This window comes from Globicephala melas, chromosome 21 (genome assembly GCF_963455315.2).
Source record: "Globicephala melas chromosome 21, mGloMel1.2, whole genome shotgun sequence".
Taxonomy (NCBI): domain Eukaryota; kingdom Metazoa; phylum Chordata; class Mammalia; order Artiodactyla; family Delphinidae; genus Globicephala; species Globicephala melas.
Genome location: NC_083334.1, coordinates 12,773,934 through 12,798,213, shown reverse-complemented (window position 1 = coordinate 12,798,213; position 24,280 = coordinate 12,773,934). Strand labels below are relative to the sequence as shown.

The 24,280-nt window shown below is 42.6% G+C and overlaps 1 protein-coding gene and 1 long non-coding RNA gene across 7 annotated transcripts in view; one reads left to right on the top strand and one right to left on the bottom strand.

The window, feature by feature from the left end:
* IRF2 (interferon regulatory factor 2) overlaps positions 1 to 24,280 on the top strand; it is a 133,752-nt gene that overhangs the window by 25,274 nt on the left and 84,198 nt on the right. For 2 of the 3 annotated variants that reach the window (XM_060291343.1, XM_060291344.1), the window contains exons 3-4: positions 3,818 to 3,889; positions 5,941 to 6,095. The gene's annotated coding sequence lies outside the window, so the exon portion shown is untranslated. Of the gene's footprint in view, positions 1 to 3,817; positions 3,890 to 5,697; positions 6,096 to 24,280 lie in introns of those variants that run through there. The other variant, XM_060291345.2, reaches the window with a different exon arrangement.
* On the bottom strand, positions 5,511 to 24,199 carry LOC132594382 (uncharacterized). Of its 4 annotated transcripts, none has more exons than XR_009560521.1 (7): positions 24,042 to 24,199; positions 21,972 to 22,070; positions 21,019 to 21,150; positions 17,265 to 19,219; positions 14,758 to 14,921; positions 7,889 to 8,125; positions 5,511 to 6,230 (listed from the first exon to the last, which is right to left on the bottom strand). It is a non-coding gene; the product is annotated as an uncharacterized lncRNA (long non-coding RNA). The 4 variants fall into 4 exon arrangements; XR_009560522.1 differs by lacking the exon at positions 24,042 to 24,199 and adding an exon at positions 23,886 to 24,023; XR_009560524.2 differs by lacking the exon at positions 24,042 to 24,199 and adding an exon at positions 23,924 to 23,974.

Genomic DNA, 24,280 nt, shown 5'->3' with positions numbered 1-24,280 from the left:
CCTTCAGCAGGTATTTTTGGCATAGCTCTCACGTGTTAGGGCCTCTACTTGACCTGCTTTCTCCTCAGTTTTTGTTTCTCACCTAATCATCTTCATCTCTTCCCTCAGTACTTCTCTGACCCTGTATCTATTTTTTTCATTTTTTTGCCCATTTTCTTTTAATTTCCTCTTTTATCTTTTCTTCCTTTTCTCTCTTCCATCATTATTTATTCTGTATTTCTCTAAAACATTTCTTTAGATTTCCATAATGTGATACTTCGATTATAATAATTACACTCATTACTCTTCCCCACATTCACAAGGGGTTGCTGAGCTTCTGATCTATTGAGGCTTATCATTCCCACCTCGTGACAGGTGAGGAACTTCCTACTTTGCTGGTTCCACACCTGATGGCTAAGGTTACTGGGGGTGGATCTTGGAGGTATTCCTAGTGTCGGCGTCTGGGGTATGGGGATCCCTAGTCAGTGAGGGATTGACTAGTCAGTGGTTTTCCTAAAGACCAAGATGAGAAGGGCAAACCACACTATGAGAACAACAGGGTGGGGAAACTTTAGTGACTGAGATGTAGGTGGGAGGTAGGATGGTAGATCTGGAGAAAGTCTGAGAGCTCATGAGCAAGACACCAAAACAGCTGTTTTTATGATCCCTGTTCTAGTTCCCTGTTGCTGTGTAACAAACCGCCCCAACTTCAGTGGCATCAAACAACAAAAATCAGTCAGTGCTATTACCTCTCAAAATTGTGGGGTTGACTGGGTTTTGGCAGGCGGTTCTCAGTTGGGGTCTCTCATGGGGGTGCAGTCACGTGGGGGCTGGTGCTGGAATCTGGGGTTAACGCTGGCTGTCAGCTAGGACTTCAGCTGCAGCCGTCAGTCAGAACTACATGTGACTTCTTCGTGTATCTGGGCTTCTGGACGGTATGGCAGCTGGGCTCTAAAAGCAAGTATTCAAAGAGAAATCCAGGAGGAAACTGCACTGCCTTTTATGATCTACTCTTAGAAGTCACAAAGTATCACTTCTGCTATACTCTGTTGGTTGAGATAGTCACAAAGGTCCACCCAGGTTCAAGGGGAAGAGACGCAGAGTCCACCTCTCGATGGGAGATGACAAAATCACATTGTCAAAGGAGCATGTGGGAAGGGAGATACTGTGGTGGCCGTCTTCGGGTTGTTCAGTCTGCCACAGGCTGCCCTCTGCCACAGTGACTCACACTCCTTCCCCTCCCCAAGACCCTCAAGGACTGTGACTCTCTCTGTCCTTTCCCTTGATCAGAAAGAGTGAGTTTCTCTTGCACTTTTTCCTGTGTGTGCAACTTAAGCAGTTCTGAGTTCCAGGTTTTCCTGCATCTATGCCAAGAAATGTGGAAGGAAAAAAACCCAGGACACTCACCATCTTACTGGACCTTCTCGGAGTTTTGATTTCCCTCCCCAATCTACCTGCTATTATTTCCTTTCAGTCTTCATTAGTTGCTTTATGTGTTCTGTCTAGGGTTTATAGATGGAATCAGTGGAAGAGAGACCGTGGAGTCTGCTTACTCCATCTTGACTGGAACCAGATCCAGAAGCCATTTCTTAATTTTAGATTTGCTTGTCATCTGAGAATGAAAAACAATTTTATCTTCAAACTCAGCAAGACCTGTCACCTTTATATTGAAGTGTTTGTTCTTTAGCTTATCTTTATACCCTCTCATTTTAATGTAGGAGTTGGAAGAGGCCAGATGGCACTGTCAACACTGTGCCTGGACAATTTTGTGGCTAGATCACATGGTTCATCGGTACAGTTTCTATTTTCCAAGTTACCATGGATGTCAACGTTGCTAAACTTCCCACCGCTGTATAAAAATGTCTCCTTCCTTCCAGATTCCAAGAATATTTTCCTCATGTTTATTTGAGCCTCCACCGACAGACGTTCAAGGCCAGTCCCAAAGCCAGTGCATGTGTTTTAGGTTTTTATTACAGCGTCACTCACTCTGGTTCCAAATTCTGTATCAGTTAAAGTTTGATCAGAGTTGCAAAACCACTTTAAGCAAAGTAAGCAATATATTGTGGGGATTAGAACACACATGATTATGGGAGCTGGTTATGCAGTCTGTGCAATCTGTCCATGCTGAGTCAAGACCTGGGCCTGAGTCAGCGGGATGGACAAGCTTCATGGGGTAGGTCGGGGTGGGGGGAGGCGGGGGAAGGATGCTAAGTGGAGAAGTGAAGATGGCAGGGACAAACTGGAACCTGTGTGGATGGATGAATGGGAACCCGTGTGTCCCACCTCAGTCTCTCGTGCCTCCAGTCCTCCAAGTTCGGTGATGAAGGCGAGCTGCAGAAGAGCTGGTGCACTTCACTGTGGAGTTACACGCAAACCTAACCAGGATTTGGAGCTGCTGCCCTCCGTCACCAGGTGAGCCAGCGGAGGCACCGCTGTGCTGGGAGCTGCCGCGGCACCTGACCCCACGTGGACCTTCTGACTTCCTGCAAACACTGCTCCCGTCTCACTTCTGCCTTCCAAATGTTGCTCAGGTTTTCTGGGATCCATAGTTCCAGCTTAGCTACACTGACATCGTACAAAACCACAACAGTCTCCAAGCTGCTGGCCAGGGGTTAGGGGTATAGCCCGAGAATGCACAGGAAGCGTTTGTCTCTCTGTAATGGCGGAGATTGGCCACTTGAGGATGTGTGTGAATCACGTGCAAACAACACACGTAAAGGTAGGAAAGTTAGTATTTATAAACCAGTGATACTACGAAACTAGCAAATAAAAATGAATAAACATCCAGAATAAATTTTAATAAAACTATTAAAGTGATGGTTAATGCTGTTCCAGCATATAGCAAGCTGATCATTAAGACGCTGATGGGTTTTCTGCATTAGTCTGCTGGGGCAGCCACAGCAAAGTGCCACAGACTGGGTGACTGAGACAACAGAAGTGTACATTCGCACAGTTCCGAGTCTGAGATCCAGGTGTTAGCAGGGTTGGTTTCTTCTGAGGCCTCTCTCCTTGGCTTGCAGACGGCGCCTTCTTGCTTTGTGTTCAGATGGCCATCTCTCTGCGGGTGCACCTGTTGGTGTCTCTGTGTCCTAGTCTCTTCTTATAAGGACACCAGTCATTGGATTAGGGCCCACTCTGATGACTCTACTTTAAGTTAATTCCTTCTTTGAAGGTCCCATCTCCAAATACAGTCACGTTCTGAGGTACTGAGGTTTAGGACTTCAACATATGAATTTGGAGTGGGGGACACAATTCAGCCCATAACATTTTCTGTAGTACAGTAACGTTTGAGCAATACTACATGCTCTGTTTTCTTCTTGGAAATCCACAAAGTCTATTTGTATATGAAAGATTATACAAAGTCTTGAAAAATATCTAGTATTCATCTTTAACACACCCCACCATTTTATACATTTGTCGATAATCCTAAACCATCTTTTGTCTCTTATACGTTGGCCAGTAATGTTGAACAATTGCACGGTGATCCTACCTGCCAGCTGGTGGTGGCAGTCAGATAGGGAAATGCACGTGAGGCGGAGGAAAGCAAGGACAAACTAGAACGCAGGTCCAACTCTCATCAGAACCTGTGCTGCTCTTTCGGCCCCTCCAAGCCTCAAACTTTGAAGATGCTTGGTGAGTTTCTGTAGATCTACGCTGAGAGATCGCTTTGTAAGGGGGCAAAAGGGTTGGCCTTTGCCACATGGAATTGCCTCTTCCGACTGTACCAAGGGGATCTTCCAGACTGCTAGGGACCTGGAGTCTCCTTGCTCACCTATAGCTGCTGGCCTTTCACCTGGCCCAGCCTCTGCTCACTTCTTTGTTTTCTTGTTCTTTGCAGGTGAGGAAAGGAACAGAGCTGTGGACACCACTGGGGTGTGACAGGCAGCTGGGCAAGGATCCATCCAGGAAGGTGAGGCCAGGTCTCAATGGGTGGGGATGGGTGACAAAGGTTACTGGCTTGCACGGGCAGCTAGTTGTGCAGTGGCGGTGGAAGAAAGAGCCCCTGGCCACAGCCCAGCTCCAGAGGGCCCAGTCAGCCATCTAGCTGTATATACCACTTGCTCAGGCCTCTCCTGGTCCATGGCCTACTTTCTGCTTCCTAATCTTACCTTTCCAGCCTAATGCTCATTTCAGCTAGAGTTCTTTCCCTGGGCCCTGCGTCCCATTCTGAGCAATTCCTGTGGCTCTGGCCTTGCAGGAATTATCTGAGTCAGACCCCAGACTCACCCCACACCTCAGCCAGGGGAGGACCCTCCCCGCTACCTTGGCACCTGCGAAAGCAGATGGTTCTTTCTGTTCTCGTCGTGCTCTCATTGTGAATCATCTCCAGGCATTGCAGGTAGAATTTGTCAGCTTCTCATGTCAGCTAAGCTTTCAAACTGGTATCTTTGCAGCCTAGTGAAGATGATATGATTTTAACGAAGTGTGCGTCTCAACAGCGACTGACCCGGCAGGTTAGCACAGTAATAACAGCTTTCGTTTGAGCAAGGCACGGTGCAAGTTGCTTTACGTGCTGCATCTCTACTCCTCACAAGAGAGTACATTGTCCCAATTTTACGGAGAAAATGGGCTCCCAGAGAGCAGCTTCTCATGGCTAGAGCACGTCAGAGCATCAGCTTGGGGCCCTGGCTCCCGACTCCAGGGCCCAGGCCCTCACACGAGCCTTCACAGACATACTGGTTTATGTTAAAACAGCCCTTAGCACAGCATTGTCCTCACTGTCTGTGGAATTACTGCATTTCCCTCTAAATCCCAATTCCGAGTGAGTGCCTCTCCTCCCCCGGCCATAGCCTCTGTCAGAATGCTCCCCTCGGAATTCAGTACACTCAGTTCCATGAAAACCATTCGTACCCCGAGCCTGGTTCGCTGAGTTGCTTTGGGAAATATACTGTTTCCAAATTAAAACTGCCACATAAATGTGAGGGGAGGTATTGGTGCATTTCTCTCCCTGGCTGGCCGCGATCTGTTACGTCTGCACCTTTTCTTTTTCAGAATCTCCCTTTCTCATCGCTGCATCCAGCAACGCCCACCCTCCATCTCACAGAATGTAGTTGCATTTTAAGCCAACACCCCTTAAAATCTTACACGTCTTTTCTTTTTAAGAACAAAATAATACACTTAAGAACATACCAATTTAACCAAATAGGCTTAATTGTGGTGCTGTCACAGCGGTGTGTATTTGGTAGAATTTTGTGTTCTCGTTTCACCGTATTCAGAGAGGATGAGTGAGAGACTTTATGTTCCTTTAAGTCATAATTTACAAGGCAGTTTTACAAATGTTTTCTCACTGGCCCCTTAAGAATCTCTCAGAGGCTTAGACAAGTTGGTATTTCACAGAAGAGGGAGAGTGACTGTCCGTGATCCTGCAGCTGATGTGGAGAGAGAAGGCCTTCTGGTCTAAGACCTGTGCACTTTGACTCCATCTCACACTAAATTCAGGTCCTTTTTTCTCTTTTTTTATGAACATATATCCCCATATCTCCTCCCTCTTGCGTCTCCCTCCCTCCCTCCCTCCCTCTCCCACCCCTCTAGGTGGTCACAAAGCACCAAGCTGATCTCCCTGTGCTATGCGGCTGCTTCCCACCAGCTATCTATTTTACATTTGGTAGTGTATATATGTCCATGCCACTCTCTCACTTTGTCCCAGCTGACCCCTCCCCCTCCCCGTGCCCTCAAGTCCATTCTGTACGTCTGCGTCTTTATTCCTGTCCTGCCCCTAGGTTCCTTTTTATCCACAGGGCGACTGACTTCTCCTGTGGACCAGGGCACTGTGATGCAAGAACACCTCACCCTCCTTCCCTTGTTCACACAGTACGCCAAGAGTTCTGGGCAGTGCCCACCGCTTCGCTGGCTATCGTCTGACAGGGCCGGGGAGGGTCTCTGAAGGCTCCTCTGTTCCCTGGAGCCTGGGAGATGGAGCTCACCCTCCCTTCCTGCAGCTCCGTAGGCTCTACTTTGCAGGTTAGGAGCGTCCATTCACACCGACTGCAGGAGGGATCACCAGCTCAGTGCGCTTCGGAGCCTGGCCTCCAGAAAGCTTCTCCTTTCCTCGCTGCTGCCAGAAAGGAAAGAAGGAACCTTCAATCCAACCTCTCTAGCCAGGGATCCTCTTGTAGGTAAGAGATGCGGTCTGATAGTGTATGACCTTCTGCTGGTTTTGCCCATGTTAAGTGAGACCTCATGGAACAAAGCAGCCATGCAAAGAGCTGGAGAAGAACGTTCTAGGAAGAGAGAACAGGAACTAGAAAGCCCTGAGGAGAGAATGAAAAGGGTGAGTTTTAGGAACTCCCGTTTAGGAACGGGAAGGAGTCCCGTGTGACGAAAGCGGGGTTCAGCAAACTTTTCTTGCAAAGGGCCAACTAGTAAATATCTTCAGCTTTTAGGCCAGTCGGTCTTGGTTGCAGCTACTCTGCTGTTGTAGCACAGAAGCTGCCCTGGACAATACACACACGGATGAGCATGTCTCTGTTCCAATAAAACCGTATTTGTGGACACTGTTAATTGAATTGCCTATCATTTTCACATGTCACAATAGAGTGTTCTTCTTTTGATTTTTTTCCCAACCGTTAAAAAATGTAAAAACCATTTTCAGCTCAGGAGCTGTACAAAAACAGGCAGTCGGCTGGGTTTTGCCCATGTGCTGTCATTTGCTGACCCCAGGGCTAAAGCATGGGGAGCGAGTGGGAGAAAGATTAGTCCCAGACGGAGTGAGAGAGAACGAGGTGGGCGCAGGCCAGACCCCATGCAGGGGTTTTGTAGGCCATGGAAGCGAAAGAGGATTTTATTCTAATTGCTATGGGGAATGCCTGAGGGGCTTTAGGCAGGAGTGTGACGTGGTATATTTTAATAACACTCTGGTGCATCTGAGTCTAGAGTGGACCGCCAGGAGACAAAAGTAGAAGCAGAGATACCAGTAATTTTTAGGAGCCTTCCCCATCAGACCAGGAAGAGATGACAAAATCCTGGAATGGGAACTAGATCCCCAACCTCACAGGGAGTGGCCTACCGGGGGGATAGGTGTTTAAGCAGAGCACCTGCTGCATAGCATGTTCTCAGTAAATGTACGTTCCCTACACTTTCCTTCCTTCTTTGGTGATAAAAAGGCTGGAATATGGGTTTGGTCCAAATCTCTCACCACTCTCAGAAAAATGAGTCATTCTACTAAAAATAAGTCAGATAATATCATGAAAAGTGAGTGGACACACACTTAAGTTTTGTTAATGACTCTGTGATAGGTTATGTGTGTGTGTGTGTGTGTGTATTCATATTTTTGTTGAGCCACATGGAATAGCTAAAATTTTCTACTGATTAAGGTTTATCGAGATCACTGGCCTTATTGGTGCTCTGAAAATACATTTAGTTTTAATCTATTTAGTTGTCCTCATTAAAAGTATTAATATGTAAATCAAACCATCATGCTGTATGCCTTAAATTTATATAATGATGTATGTCAATTATTTCTCAATAAAACTGGAAAAAAGAATTAGTATATTGAAAAGGTTTTTAAAAATTATCCTTAAGTACCGAGAGAAAAAAACAAACTTGATCCTTTTGCCAGAATTAACAAAAACCAACCTTTATACACCATTCCATGCTCTCCCAATCTCTTAATCTTAACTGACATTGAATCAGCATAAAAATGTAAGAAACACCAAAGTCACGAATTTGCCTGATATTGGCAAATTATCAACTTGAAAAAGGGGGATGAATCACCCTGGATCCCATATGGGACCACATAAGACCACGAGGTTGAGATGAGATGTGTTAAAAATCTAACCAACCCAGAATCTGGGCATGAAGTAGACAGTTGTAGGGTTAAAGATTTTAGACCTATTTGATTTTATGTACTTAGAAAGGTAGAGATGGTTAATCAGTAGTTATTAATATATTTACAGCAAAGCATACATACGACCGTAGTTCTTGGCCCAGGACGGCTCTGGGGAGAATCCTTCCTCGCCTCTTCCAGTTTCCCGTGGTTCCGAGCATTCCTTGGCTTTTGCAGCTGCATCCCTGTAGTCTCGCCTTTGTCCTCACGTGGATTTGTCCTCTGTGGGTGTGTCTTCTTCTCTTCTTTTATAAGGACACTTGTCTTTGGATTGAGGGCCCACCAGGATGGTCCAGAATGATCTCATTTCCAGATCCTTAACTGATGACAAATCTGCTGTCATCTTTATTTATTTTTTATTTTTTTTGCGTTATGCGGGCCTCTCACTGTTGTGGCCTCTCCCGTTGCGGAGCACAGGCTCCGGACGCGCAGGCTCAGCAGCCATGGCTCACGGGCCCAGCCGCTCCGCGGCACGTGGGATCTTCCCGGACGGGGGCACGAACCCATGTCCCCTGCATCGGCAGGCGGACTCTCAACCACTGCGCCACCAGGGAAGCCCTGTCATCTATATTTTTGTTCCTTTTTATATAATACCTTTTTCTTCTCTGGCTGCTCTTAAGATTTTTCTCTTTATCATGTGTTTTCAGAAATTTGGTTATGATTTGCCTCACTGTGTTTTATTGTTTGTTTGATTGATTGTCTTGCTTAAGGTTTGTTGAGCTTCTTGCATCTATGGGATTCATCAGACTTGGAAAATATTTGGTCATTATTTCCTCAAAGATGTTTTTCTGGCCTCCCCCCACTCCTCTCTTCTCTTTCTGGGGTTTCAGTTAAATATATGTGTGTCAGATTGCTTCGCATTGCCCCAAAGGATCACTCAGTCTTTATTTTCATTTTCTTTCAGTCTTTTTTTTTTTTTATCTCTGTGCTTCATTGTGGATAGATTGTATTGCTATCACTTCATATTCCCTGGCCTTTTGTGCCTAATCTGCTGCTATTCCTATCCAGTGAATTTTTTTGAAATAAACTTTTATTTGAGAAGAGTCTTAGATTTATAGAAAAACTGCAACGATAGTACAGAGTTCCTGTATACTCCTCACCCAGTTTCCCTTATTGCTAACATTTTACATTACTGTGACACATTTGTTACAGCTAATGAACCAACGTTGGTATATTACTATTAACTAAAGTCCATACTTTATTCAGATTTCCTTAGTTTTTACCTAATGTCCTTTTTCACCTCTAGGATGCCACATTACATGTAGTTATCATGCCTCCTTAGGCTTCACTAGGTTGTGACAGTTTCTCATACTTTTTTGTTTTGGATGCCTTTGAGAGTTTTGAGGAGGTATTTTGCAGAATGACCCTCAGTTTGGGTTGGTCTGATGTTTTCCTCATGGTTAGACTGAGTGTATTAGTTTTTTGTTGTTGTTGTGGTAATAAATTACTACAAACTCAGTGGCTTAAACAATACAACACAAATATATTACTTACAATTCTGTAGGTCAGAAGTCCGACGTGAGTCTCACTGGGTCAAAATCAAAGTGTCAGAGGGCTGCATTCCTCTCCGGAAGTTCTGGGGGATTGTGTGTCCTTGTCTTAGCTTCTAGAGGCCATCTACAACCCCTTGGCTGGGGGTCCCTTCCTCCTTCTACCAACCGAGCAACTCTCTCTGACCTTCCGTCTCTGACCTGCTACCATCGTCACATCTCTCTCTGTCTCTGGCGACAGGACAGTAAAAGGTCTCCACTTTTAAGGACTCATGTGATTAGACTGGGTTCACCCAGATAATCCAGGGAATCTCTGGATCTCAAGGTCCCTATCCTTAATCTCATCTGCAAAGTCTCTTTTCCCATAAGGTAATATATTCTGGGGTTTAGAATATGGACATTTTGGGAGCCATTATTCTGCCTACCACATTGTAGTTATGGATTTTTGATACAAAGGCCACTGAGTCATTTTCATTACATATTAAGGGTTCATGCTACCAACATGATTTATCGCTGATGATGTTAACTTTGATCACTTGGGTGAGGTAGCTTGTCAAGTTTCTCCACTATGAAGTTATCTTTGCCTCTATTTCCATACTGGTCTCTTTAGAAGGAATTCACTAGGCGCATCCCACACTTAAGGGATTAGAATTATGCTCTGCCTCCTTGAGGGAGTAGGACCTACATAAAATTATTTGAAATTTTTCTATATGCATATTTGCATTTATTTATTTATTATCATTGATTTTTATTAGTATGGACTCATCAATATTTCTTTTATTCTTTGAGTTATAATCCAATACTTTTTCTTTCTTTCTTTCTTTTTTTTTTTTTGTTCAAACTCTCTCAGCATAGGTCTTTCATTTGGCTCCTTTGTTCCTTTGACATGCCTCCATCATTTTGTTTTTTTGAGAACTTTCTTGCTTTCTGTATATTCTCTGCCCCAGCTCTAGAATCTCATTTCTCCAAGGAGCCCTGGTTTCTTTTATTGGAGAATGGATTTAGAAACCAAGATCTGGTTCTGGGTTCATCCAGTTAAACTTTCAGACTTTCAGATAAAAATTTTTATCTTAGAATTTTTTTTTATCTTAGAATTTTCATTTATTTCTTAGAATTTTTTTATCTTAGAATTTTTATCTTAGAATTTTTTTTATCTTAGAATTTTCATTTATTTCTTTTTGATATCTTCCTTTTCTTTTTCTCATTAGGTTCATATTTTCCTTTAAATATGTGTTCACAATTATAAGATCTTTAAAAAAAATCTTTGTCTTCTACTTCCATCATATCTGGCTTTTATTTGTATCTATTCCTATTGCTTTTTTTTTCTTGATTATGGGTCATGTTTTCTTACTTCTTGGCATGTTTAGTAATTTTTTATTAGATTTTAGACATTGTGTATTTTATGTTGCTGAATGTCTGAATTCTTGTTTGCTTGATTTTTCATTTTTAATGAGTTTTTGGATTTGTTTAGGCAAATAGTTTTACTCGCATTTCAGCTTTATCCCTTCAAGACCTGATTTTAATTTTTCTAAGACATATGGAAAGTAGCCCCGCTCCAGCATTTGTTCAGCCCTACCAGAGAGGCATAAATGGCTTGGCATCTCCATTCTGCCTGTGGGGAATTTGATCAATTCCAAGGTCTGTGTAAGCTCTGGGAATATTTCGTTTACCATGCCCCAGTCATTCTTTGTCCAGCCTTTTGGAGTTCTGGTTTCCACATGCCTAGTCCAGAACACAGCAAACGCTAGAGGGGACCGTACAAATTTCTGGAGCTCTTTTTCTGTGTAACTACGTCTTTTTGGGAACTCTGCCTCACAACTTCCATCTATCTAAGCTTCTCTGATGTCTGATCTTTGTTTCCTCAGTTTCTTCCCTGCTTCTATTTGGGTCCCCCCATCCTTGCAGCTGCAGCATGGAAATCACCTCCAACAGAAAGCCCAGGGCTCACTTCATCTGATTCCCTTTTCTCAAGGATCATTGTCCTGTGCTGCCTGAAAAACTGTTGTTTCATATGTTTTGTCCAGTTTTCTAGTTGTTCACTGCAGGTTGTCAAGTCTAGTCCTTATTACTCTTTCATGGCCAAACTATCCCTTCCTTTCTTTTTTTTTTTTTCCTTCCTTTCTTAATTGTGATGATGTCTTGATATAGATCTTCACATCATATCTTCATTTACATATTGAGTTAGACATTGGGGTGCCTTTTAAATTTGGCAAATCATGTCCCTCAAAATTTCCTGAGGAATTTTCTTATGCCTCTACTAATTTCCTGTCCACGGTTATCTCAGTTCTCATCTTCTAAAATTTGTACTAGATACTGGATCTCTTGCAGTGAGTATCCATTTTTTATTATTTTTTCCTATTGTCCATTTCTTTATTATTTTATTATGCTTTATATTGAGATTTACTTGACTTTATCTTCCAGTTATTCTATAGAATTAAAAAAATGTTCCATCATATTTTTAATTTCTAGGAACTTTTTTGTATTCTCTAATTGTTCCTTTTAATATCATTTTTTTTCTTCTTTTGTAGATGTAATATCTTCTCTCACATCTTTAATGACATTAACATTTTTTGACGTTTTCTTTCCTGCACCATCTTTGTTTCCTCTGAGTTCTTTGTTCTGTTTTTTTTTTCATCATGGTTATATTAGAGTGTCTCTTGGCCCTTGAGTGTTCACTCTTAAAAGTAAGACACCAAAAAGCTCACCTGACCAGAAGCTCAGCATACATGTGTTGGTCTTATACACTGGTGGTCTTCACTGAGGCAGATCGGGGGACCAGTTGTTGTTTTTACCGAGGCCCTGCAAATATCACTGTTTACAAGTATTTTCGCTGGGGTGGCACCCTCCAGTCTTCTCTCTTGGAATTTTATTCTGGGTGTTGGTGTTCTGGGTCTGAGCAGTAGAAAAGAAATGGAGATTTCACTCTTCCACACACAGACTCCCTCAATTCTCTTGCTTCAGATGGAATTCCACCTCTGCTCACCTCAGAGTCTGGAGGGAGAAGAGAGGTCAACAAACTGCTTGGGAACTGGGTGGGGGTGGAGAACTGGAGGGATCAATTTAATCCTGCTGCCCCTGCCCAGTTTTTCCCATTCCTGTGCTTTTCTGGGTTCTGTATGGAAAAAGTAGCTCACTTCTCAACTCCCTTTGCAGCCACTAAGGTTCGACCTTCCTTCTCTCTGCTTAGTCTTTGATATTCATCTTTCCAAATTCTCTCTCCATGTACTGTGGGCACAGACATCTCCTAGTTTCTGAATGATGGATATGCATTTCTGTTACCTGTTTTCCTTGATGTTTCTTGGTGAATTTTGAGAGAAGGTGGTTGGGTGGGTATGTCTTTATTCTGTCATTCTGAAACCAGAGTCTCCCACATTTTTGTAGCAGAAAACAGCACTCTTATAATTCCTTTATTTTTGTTTCATTAAAGCCTAAACTTGGAGATAAATTAAATTTTAATCTAATCTGAGCTTTATACTGGCTAACAGGAAGAAATGAAGTGTATAGAAAAAGGGTTAGAGGTCATCAAACATCTACATAAAACACTAGCTTAGTGCACAGGTGTTTTGCCTACGTGATCACAAGCTAAACATCTGAGCATTAGACTTTTTCTTCTTCAGTTTTCACCAGGTGTCTGGTATCATGGAATCATCATAGCCATGTAATTAAAGTAACTTGTGAGCAGAATGCTGATTTAACAAATAACTTGAGGCTACTCTTCTGTACATGCTGAACGTAGCCATGGACAGATCCACTACATTACATCAGCCCGTCCGCTGATACACGCCCTAACCTAAGAGCGTCCAAGGAATTCACATCTGCAGGCACTCATCTGGTGACTGTCACCTTTCGCTTTCATTCCATGGAATCAGTTAAAGTATCCCAAGGAAATAGTTCTCAGCCTATAGTTTTAGAGGCCGAAGAGCTGCCTTAGCGATCTTCTTAAATGCATATATTTCTTCCACATGTTGGATGTAGGAGTCTTTCTGCCCCCATATCCACTTTTTAACTGAAAAAACTAGTTTCCTAACTATACCAATATATTTAATGTATAATTCAACAAAATCCCTTTGGCCTAAACACAGAACTGGCGTGGACTGTAGGACCAGATGAATTTGTTAGATGGGTGTTCTGTGTGGGATGAGAGGACATTTTAAAGTCTGAAAGCTTCTGTGAAGGATTTTTAAAGCTGGCTATTAAGTATACACACACACACACACACACACACCAATCTATTTTTAATTTCTCATTTATTTATTTATTGTGTGAGCATTTTTTTATTTTAATTTTTTTATTGGGGTATAGTTGTTTTAATTGCTTATTTATTGTTAACCTATTCTTTAAGGTACAGCTCAAATCCCACTACCTGCAGGAAGCCTGAGCCATTCTTTGGTATCCTTACTATGCTTCGTTGTTTACCACGTGGAATCATTTATTTTTGTGCTTGACTGATGAAGGTGTCATGCTGATGTAATGGGCACCTATCACTCGGTGAATCATCCTCAGAATAGGTACAGAGAAAACTGGACTAAGGTCCCTACTTGTCCTGAGGCCACTGAACTGGTATCATGGACATACAAGTAATGTTGAACAGAAACGCACACAGCACCTTCTCAAAGCGTATTCAGTGGGCCAGACTCCAGCAGCTGCTTGCTTCCCTCCGGTGAGTGCATCCAGCCTGCCTGGAGGGGAAGCCGTGTCAGTTCTGTAAGATGCTGTAGGAGAATCCATCAGGGTGAAGCAGAGAACCCTTAACAAGAGCAGGGCTCAGGCTGGCATGAGAGCAACAGCCTTCATTCCCCCAGCTTTACACTTCAGGAAACTCCTCCTTACCTTTCAGGTAGCAGATATACACAGAAAGGGCCACGACGGGCCTTTCCCATAGGGAAAGCAGGAGGCTCTTATAGGGAAGTGAAATGCCAGCCTGCTTAAAAGTGTCTCCATCGTGGGTCTATTAGGTGGCTCTGGGTTAAAGCACTCTTACCAGAAGGGCCCTGAAGTGACATAAACATAGTGGACACTCAAGAAGAGTCTATTGGGCTTCCCTGGTGGCGCAGTGGTTGGGAGTCCGCCTGTCGACGCAGGGGACACGGGTTCGTGCCCCGGTCCGGGAAGATCCCCCATGCCACAGAGCGGCTAGGCCCGTGAGCCATGGCTGCTGAGCCTGCGCGCCCGGAGCCTGTGCTCTGCAACGGGAGAGGCCACAACAGTGAGAGGCCTGCGTACCGCAAAAAAAAAAAAAAAGAAAAGTCTATTGATAATTATCAAGGGCAGTTTCTCTCTCTTTTTCTCTCCTTCTCTCTCTCTGACACACATATAATACCAAGCAAAACAGAAATCAGAAATCAAAGTGATTTTAATCTTTCTCTTTAATCTGCTCTGTATTTCCAAATTTTCATTTTGTTTTAAAATTAGCATCTTTTTCCTCAGTACAAAAATAAATAAAGAAAAAAATTAGTAGCTCACCTGTCCTTAAGGTGACCATTATTAACAGCTTCATATCTACACCTTTATCCTTTCGAATTAAAACTTTTTTGGGGGTGTCCACTGTTGTCTTTGCAAAAAGGAGATCAAAATAGGAACCTTTCTTTTCATCTCGATCTTCGTTCTTTATAATACATCCTGGTCCCCTGTCCAGAACAACAGATATTCTTAATTTGTTCTTTTTTATTGGTGCATAACATCCCACAGAATGGATCAACCCCAGTTTATTCAATCATTCAGTTATCAACATTCAAGTTCTTTCTGATTTTGTCACTACAGAGAAGTCTGTATTGCTCTAATATTCTTCTATAATCATGTATTATTTATATTAGAAAATATCATTTAGACTATAAAAATAGAGAGATAATTACTATAAAGTCAAGAAACAGATGCTGAATGAACAGATAAATGAATGTATTAAAATGTTACCTGGGAGTGGGGCCACATGCCATTTCTACCTTGAAATAATCATCTTTGCACTGTGGGCCCTGACTCCCAACGTGGACTGCAAATGCCTCAAGATCAGGAAGCAGGCCTCTTTCTTCCTCATCGCCTCCAAACTGCTGAGCACGGTCCTGCGGAGGGTGGGCAGCCGCAGGCCCACATAACACACTGAGCCCTCATAGTGTCTTTTGAAAACAGCTGTCTAGATTTCAGAATGCAAGTTTCCCATGTGTACGATGTTATAAAATGGTGTATTCCCGGGCCAGCCCACAAACTCTTATTTTAACCCATAATGAAGGAAAACTATATACTTTTACCATCATGGTTTCTTATTATTTCTGTGGGAAAAATGTTCTGAATTGAGTTTCTGCATGCAGAGACTCCTCCTCTACTGTGTGTGTGTGTGTGTGTGTGTGTGTGTGTGTGTGTGTGTGTATGTGTGTGTGAGAGAGAGAGACAGAGACATCCTACCCTTTACTGCCTTCCAATGAGTTGTTTTCTCTCCCTTCTGCCAATCCTGTTATATGTGGAAGTTGAGCAAGTAAAATAGGAAATATGATGACTAAATGTGGAAGTGCCAGAAAGAAGAAAGGCAAAAAAAGAAAAAATTTAACATAAAATTTTGATAATTTGCTTAGAGTCTTCATTCATGTTTGAGATCTAAGAATTTGAATTTGATTGCTAAGAATATAGTAATATTCTTGCATACAAATGAAATGAAACTACAAGTAGAAGAGATTCTTTAGTTGTTATAGATTTCTCCTAAGTCAAACTTTTTCAAACGGCATATTTAAAACATGATGTGAATCAAAGCAAAAGCTTATTTAAATATTAATAATGATTATGGAATGTATCACTTATTAATAGCCATTGATCTGGACACACGTTAGTTTGTTTTTATATGTTCCTTTGGAGAGTCCTGTTTGGAGAGTCATTAAAAATGAATATTTTGATAAAATTAAAAACTGGGAGAAACTATATAGCATTTGTAGGAAAAAATTATCTTCTACACAGAGATTTAAAAATTCTTATAAGAATGTAGTGTAAAATATAAGATGTATTAACCAGTGCTTTGTTTTTTGAAGTCCCAAGGATAAAACTAGCTAAAACTTACAAGTCGGGCTTCCCTGGTGGTGCAGTGGTTAAGAATCCGCTTGCCAATGCAGGGGACACAGGTTCAAGCCCTGGTCCAGGAAGATCCCACGTGCCATGAGCAACTAAGCCTGTGCGCCACAACTACTGAGCCTGTGCTCTAGAACCCGCGAGCCACAACTACTGAAGCCCGCACACCTAGAGGCCGTGCTCCGCAACAAGAGAAGCCACCGCGATAAGAAGCCCACGCACTGCAACGAAGACCCAACGCAGCCAAAAATAAAATAAATTAATTTTAAAAAAACCTTATAAGTCCTTTACATAAAAATCATAGGCATATCAAGAAATAATTTTCTGAAATCACCTATAAAAATATATTAAAATGTTTACATTAATAAAAGGAAAATCTATTCTTAAAAATGTTAATTTTTCAAAAGGAAAAAAATCACCCATAGTTCCATCCCTCAAAGACAACCACTATTAATGTTTTGATGTAGTTCCTTTTCACCTTACTTATATGAACATCTTTAGGGTGACCTTACTGTACATATAAAACTTTGTTTTCCTTTTACCCTCAATGGAGCATACATTTCCTGCTATCTTACTTAAGTTCATCATAAGCAGAAATACCAGTAAGAGTGTATATGTGGTAAAATATTTGTAAGCATTGTGGAAAATGACAGGGCTAGGGTAGTGTTCCTCTAATTTCTCAATGAGGGAAAAGGCTTGGTCGAAAGTGTCATATAAACATGGCATCAACCACATACATTGTGAAACGAGTCGTCATGAATCTGTTGGTTCTGCATCCCTGAAACGATGAAAAGTTCTCATCAAGGTAGGAAATAAAAACAAGGAAATATGGAGACAACCTGAGCAACTCACGTGAGGGTGAACCTACAATGCTGGCCCCTTCGCAGAGGCTGGCTCCGCCCAGCCACCCAGCGTGAACTCACCCATCAACCCTCCCTCGGGCGTCTGTTCCTGGGTCTGCGTATTTCTTTCTCTCCTTCAGTCTTAAGGTTCTTCACTTATGGTTTGTCGTGTTTTCTTTCATATCTCCAGTTATAGGAAAATGAAGCAAAACAAACTGCCAGTAGTATTGGTGGCTTTGATCTTTTTTCCATGTTTTTTATAAAGCGACAGAACCTTTTCCCCAAATGAAATCTTATGCAGAACCTCAATATGTAAAACAGGAAAGAAAGTGATATTTTTTTTTTTTTGGCTGTCCGGAAAGAAGTGGTGCTAAAAACCCAGCATCCACAGCTGGACATTGACAAAATATATGGTGGGCTGTTTAAACCAACATTTGCTTTCAAATTACAAAACATCCAAGGCAAATCGTGAAGTTTTACTTACGCCGATTGTTCTGCCAACAAAAATTCAGTTTTGTGGAAACTATTTATTACACACAAGGGGTTTCTGATGGAAAAGAAATTTGAAAATTTTTAGAAATCAAAAAAAGAAATACATTTGAAACCATTAAATTTTGGAATGAATGTTGATTTTGTGGTGACACAATCTCTGAAAATTATCATCATTCACTCAAAACAGGAAAATAGCACGTGCCTGGAATCCACAGTTGAATATATCGTCCTTTTTTTTAAGGGAAGTTTTTATGGGGATAGGGTAAAAAGAATGAAGTAAAAATTTACTTCATTTATTTGTGGAGATGAAAATCAGACAGAAAGTTAAAGGGAAGGAAATACCTTAGGAATGCCAAAAAGAAATGAAAAAGAATTAAACTGTTTCAAAATATCCCCAATGCATTGTTTCCTCAACAAATTCATCATGTAATGAACTGAGAGGTCAGTGCAAGAACAGTTACAAATTCTTCTGAGAAATACACAAATTAAGAAATCCTTGCATTTCATTGATGTTGAGACAGTTGGGAAATTTATAGCATGACCTTTTAAAACCACAGAACCCTTCAAAATCTTGCCATTGATCTTAGAATAAAATCCAAAGTCCTTGATCTGGCCTCTGCCCACCTGCCTGTGTCCTTCTTACCCTCATTCAGAACTCTTAAGTCACATTCACCTTCTTTTGGTTTCCAGAATATGCCAGACCCTTTTGCTTTTCATGGCCTTTGTGTTCAGTCTTCCCCCTGGCTCGGGGCTTCATCACACAATTGATATCAGTTACGTGTTGAAGTGTGTCCCCCTCAAAATTCATATAGTGAGATCCTAATCCCCCAATACCTCAGATTGTCTTTGCAGATGTAATGAATTAAGATGAGATCGTATTGGAGTATGGTGGGCCCCTAATCCAATAAGACTAGTGTCCCTGTAAAATGGGGAAATTTGGATACAGACACACATCCAGGGAGAACACCACGTGAAGATGAAGGGAGAGATGGAGTGATGCTGCTACCAGCCAAAGAATGCCCAGGATTGCTGGCCAACACCAGAAGCCAGGAGGCAAGGAACAGATCCTTCCCCCATAACCCTCAGAAGGAGCCAACCCTGTGGACACCTTGATCTGGGACTTCCAGCTTCCAGAACTGGGAGGCAATGCGTTTCTGTTACTTCCGCCACCTGGCTTGTGGTACTGTGTTATGGCAGCCCCAGGAAACGAATACAGTCTCCTCTCCTCCAAGTTTTGGCTTAAATGTCATTTTCTCCTTGAGAAACCTTCCTTGACCACCTAGATCCCCCAGTATTTTCTATCCAAAGTCGTGTTTGTTTCCCTCAGAACACGGATACAAATCTTTAACTATTTTCTTGGTTTGTTTGTCTGTCTGTTGACATCACCCCCACTAGAATGTAAGCTCCAGGAGAGCAGGGGTTGGTCTTGCCATGTTCTTACCTGAGGAGCACGGCTAGGAAATGTCTTGGAGTTGCATCCAGGAGAAGGAGGCAGCGCCGAGAGGTGTACGTGCACCTTTTGGATGTAGTGGAGATGAAACTTTCTGAGGAAGTAGGAGTATTTAAAAATACTGTCAATCCTTTGTTTTCTGACTCTTCTGTCTTTCTGATTGGCAAACTTCCAAACATTTTCCAATAGGATAAGGTGTGTTATTCAAAATGCTCAGAAGTTTTGGGACAAAGAGAACAGACTGAACATCATCAAGGTTCACATGCTGTGAATGAGCTTATAGGGAAATGGTGGAAGCTGTAACAAAACTTCTTCAAATATTCAGATTCAGTGAATTATGTGGTTTGCTGAATTTATGTTACAAACTGGAAATTTATTTTTAAAAAATTTTTAGATTTTATTTATTTTTGGCTGCGTTGGGTCTTCATTGCTGTGCACGGGCTTTCTCTAGTTGTGGCGAGCAGGGGCTACTCTTCATTGCGGTTCGCGGGCTTCTCATTGCAGTGGCTTCTCTTGTGGAGCACAGGTTCTAGATGTGCGGGCTTCAGTAGTTGTGGCATGCGGGCTCAGTAGTTGTGGTTCATGGGCTCTAGAGCGCAGGCTCAGTAGTTGTGGTGCACAGGCTTAGTTGCTCCGGGGCATGTGGGATCTTCCCGGACCAGGGCTCGAACCTGTGTCCCCTGCATTGGCAGGTGGATTCTTAACCACTGCGCCACCAGCAAAGTCCCTAAAATATTTTTAATACTTGAAACTATTATAGTAATTTTTTCTAAAGAACCTCAAGGCAAGGCTATAGGCACTTTTTCCTTCTGACTTTAAAAGCAGTACTTTATAGTTTATTACCTTAGAGAAATAATGAATATTTCAAATCCATTTGGGATGAGACAGAGAAATTATAGCAAAAAAAATTTTTTTTGAAGTTTTCAAAGTTGAAAGCCTTCCTTTTGGACGAGAAAAATTCACTCATCTCTCTCTCCCTCTCTGCCCCCATACACACACACACACACACACACACACACACACACACACACAATCATCTTGGCACTTTTAAAGAGTATTTCTTCCCTTACGTCATCAAAAGAACAGGACAAAATTAATATTTGTTACTAAGGATTGGGCAATATATTGCTCAATTTAAATTCATTATTTTCAGAGAATAATTGCAACAAAATGCACCTCATTTTAGAGTTTCTAGCAAAATGGAAGAAACTGTTACATGAGGTAATAGATAAGAATTTCTCCAACTTGATGCCTATGGTCCCTGAACTTTGATTGATGGCTTTTTCAACATCTTTGCAGTTCTGCTGTTTCAACTGCAATCTAATGTGGCTGTATATTTATTCAGTGTGGACTTCACAATGATATTCTTTGCTTTGTATTGGCCAACTGCTCTGGCAAGTGTGGAACACTCATTTTCCATGATTTTATAACCTCTGCTAAATTACAGCAGCGTGGAAGAGAGCCTTGGTGGCCAGGACCGAAGTGGTACCAGAGATACTGTGGGGAAAATTAGGGCATCAACTGACAGACTGATGAGGGGGGCACTGATTTAATCACAGCTATAAATACTTAACCCTTTAGTGAGCATGCCATCATATTCTACATTCATAACTTTAATGTACAGTTGTAAAGACTGCGATTATAGATGGAGGTGACGTCCGAGTCATTACTAGGATGATACAATGGAAATTAACATTCCAATTTACTAGACTGTAAGAAAACTTCTTGAAAGGCAGAGATTTTCATTTGTTTTGTTCACGAGAAAAGTTCTTGGACATTCAATAAATGATTATTACTTGACTCAATAAAGGATTATTGCTTGAATAATTATTTTATCAAACTATTCTCATTTATCAGAAAAATAAATTAAAAACCCTTTTGAGAGGGGCTAACCTTGAATGTATCTTTAAGCTTCAATCATGGAGAGGTCAATTGCTGCATGGCCAAGTAACCAGTCCTTTCTCGACTCCCTTGAAAAGAAATGAGTTCTGATGCATCCAGGTAGACGGTCCTAGGATGTCCATCCTGCAGGTGAAACATAAACATGCCTCACTCAGGAACTCACTCTAGTTTCAATATACTACACTGCTCAAACAACATCTGTTGCTTTAGATCAGGTGTTTGGTCAGATTTCTTTGGTATGGCCAAGGCTGTTTTTTCCAGAAACTTTCAAAAAGGTTATATTTTGCTATACTGATCCGTTTTCCACAGAGATTTATGACTGTATGCATCTCATCAAAGGGCTAAAATATTTCTTGATGATGTATATCAATACACAGTGGATTTGGGGGTCAGATATACATGTCTTCCAGCGCATAAGAACAGAATGAAATTCAGTCTACGTTTTATGAGTTTAGGGGCCTGGAAATTGGAAACATACCCATGTCCAGGGAGCTCCAGGGGCTCAGGAAAGGTGGGAGTTGGTGATGCCTCCCAGTTTCCTGGCTGGTTAATGAAGTGACAAATACAAGATGGTGGGGAAAGATGTTATGAGTTTAGTTTTGGACATAACTAATTTGTTGTACCCGAGGAACATCTAGAATAAATGCATCCAGAGCTTAGAAATTATAGATTATGGAGTTATCACCAAATAGTGATTATCTGAAGCTTTGGATGTGGGTGAGAGCACTCAAAGAGAAAGCATGTAGAATGAGAAAATAGGAGGGGTGAAGACAGAATATCTAGAAACACCATAATTTAGGAGGCTGGCAGCAGAAGGGGAGCCAGCCGAGAAATAAAACAGGAGAAGGTTGTCACATAGGCATCAGGCAGTATGATGGGAATTATTAAATGATACAGAGACGCTGAGCAGATGAGGACTGGAAATGGCCCTTGAGAAAACTTACTAGAGGGACTTCCCCGGCGGTCCAGTGGGTAAGACTCCATGCTTCCACTGCAGGGGGCACAGGTTCGATTGCTGGTCAGGGAACTAAGAGCCCTGCATGCTGCGTGGTGGAGCCAAAAAAAAAAAAAAATACATAAAAATATCATCAGGTCTATTCCTTACTGGTAAGATCGCAGGTGTCATATTTTCTTTTCAACTTTTCTGTACTTCCTGCATTCTGCACAATAGATATCGATTACATTTATATTAAAAATACTCTGATAAAGTCTAAAATATGTTTTGAGAACCCAGGGCAAGGAACTATTAATTCCCAAGTAGTCGAGTGCCTCTGTGCTGGACACCATGCTAGGGATAAAACAACGAACAAGAGGATGGCTCTGTTGTTTTACCAAAAGGAATGGAAGCTGGGTTGACAAGGGAGGGGTGTAGAGCTTGTGGGGCACAGTAGCAAGAGATGGGGCTGGAAAGGAAGTTTGGTGCCAGATTATAACGGGCTTTTTATGTCTTGTCAAATAATATGGACTTTATTCTGAAGGCTGTGGGGAGATTTTTGAGGGGTGGAGTTTGGATTGCAATCGTGCTTCACCTTAACCCGGCTGTTAACCTGGATGAGCCCTAGTTCAGAAGCCCAGTTCTGAGGCCACTGCCATAGCTGAATAAAGGCGATGCAAAGGGGATGGAGGAGGGGCCAGGCCCAGAGAGATTTGGGATCAGCATCAACGGGTCAGTAGGATACTACCGATTGGATGTGTGTTGGGGGGAAGGAAAACATTAAGGACTACTGGGTTTTTAACTTGGGCCCATGGGTGGTAAAGAGGGACAACTGTCCTACAGAGTTTGTATACAGTTACTCTAATCACCTATAATAGTCATTGCTTTACGAAATAAGAAAGTGGCTGGCTGGGTCAAATAGTATTCTATGAGGGGATAAGAAATAATGGTGCATGGGAAATCTATTTTTGAGACCACGGCCACAAAACAGAAGCATAAACCCTCAGCTGTCTCCTCACCAAAAGCATTGAGATACTTTTCTTTTTCCAGTCCATAGAACTGAATACTTCTGTGACAAAGAGGGTGTTGGAGCTATGTTTTTAGAAAAGTGTTTACATATATGTAGCTCTGGCCTCTCAGGAAGGGACTTTCTGTGTCGGGGAGAGAAGTTTGGGAGAAGGCCAATGAAACTGCATGTGGGGGAAGAAACAGGTATAACCAGGTGAGAATCTATACTTTAAAACAAGGGACCCCAGAAACGGCAGGTCCCAAGTGAACTGTATTAGTTTGAGCTAACACACCTTGACGGTGACGGGTGCTGCCCCTGTATTCTTGCATTCTCTCACTCATCCTCATTTCAAGGCATTGAATACTGAGGCGTTAGGTTAAGCAACTTGACTGGGGATGCCCAGCTAGTAAGTTAAAGAGGCCAGATTTGAACCTAGCTGCATGTACTACAGTATAAAACCCTCTCCTGGACCAGCCACATTAAGACATCTTTCAGGAAAATTAGCTCTCACCCTTGCCCATCTCATCCTGCAGGGAGGGAACTTCTGTTGCACACTCAGTCTGGGAGGACGCTGCTGGTGACTTACTAGGGGAAGGCCTTCCTTTTCGCCCCCAGACAGAGCCCCAGGCGGTGTCCCTGATGACAGCTGCCCTTCAAATGGTTACACACTCAGCTACTGATAAGGGTTCAAATAAAGTTAAGGATGCGTTATTGGCCCAGTTACTGCACTAGTATCTAAGTAATGCTCTCTCGTCAGTTAATTGCTCCTTGTATTCCTTGGAAGTGGGCAGTGTTACAAAGTGAATTTTTATTCACTCAGTAAACAGGCTCTAAACACGGCTGACACCTGCCCCACCAACTGCATGTCAACAGCTTTGCCTCCCCGACACGCCCTCCTCCTCCCTCCTTCCCTACCTTCAGGTGACCCTTAGGATGGAGAGTCAGGTAGGTACCTGCGGTCCCCTCCTACCGCCGCCAGCTTACGGCCGGAACCCAAGCTCGCGCCCAGTACCCCACCCCCCGGACCCCTACTCGCGTGTGAGCGCCCGGGTGTGCGAGCAGCAGACTCACGCGCAGCTGCTTGTTGCTCCCGCTGCCGCGACGTGGGTAAGTGAAAATGAAATTGACTTTTCTGAGAAATGATGAAAGCGGCGCTGCCTGCCAATGAACAGCGGCGGCGAACTTCCGCACCTCCAGGCCGGGCAGCTCGCGCCCTCCCTCCGCCTCCACCTCCCAGTTGCACAAGCTTGAAACAAACACTGGGGAGGAAGGGCGGAGGGAGGAGGGCGGAGGGGGGAGCGAGCGAGGGA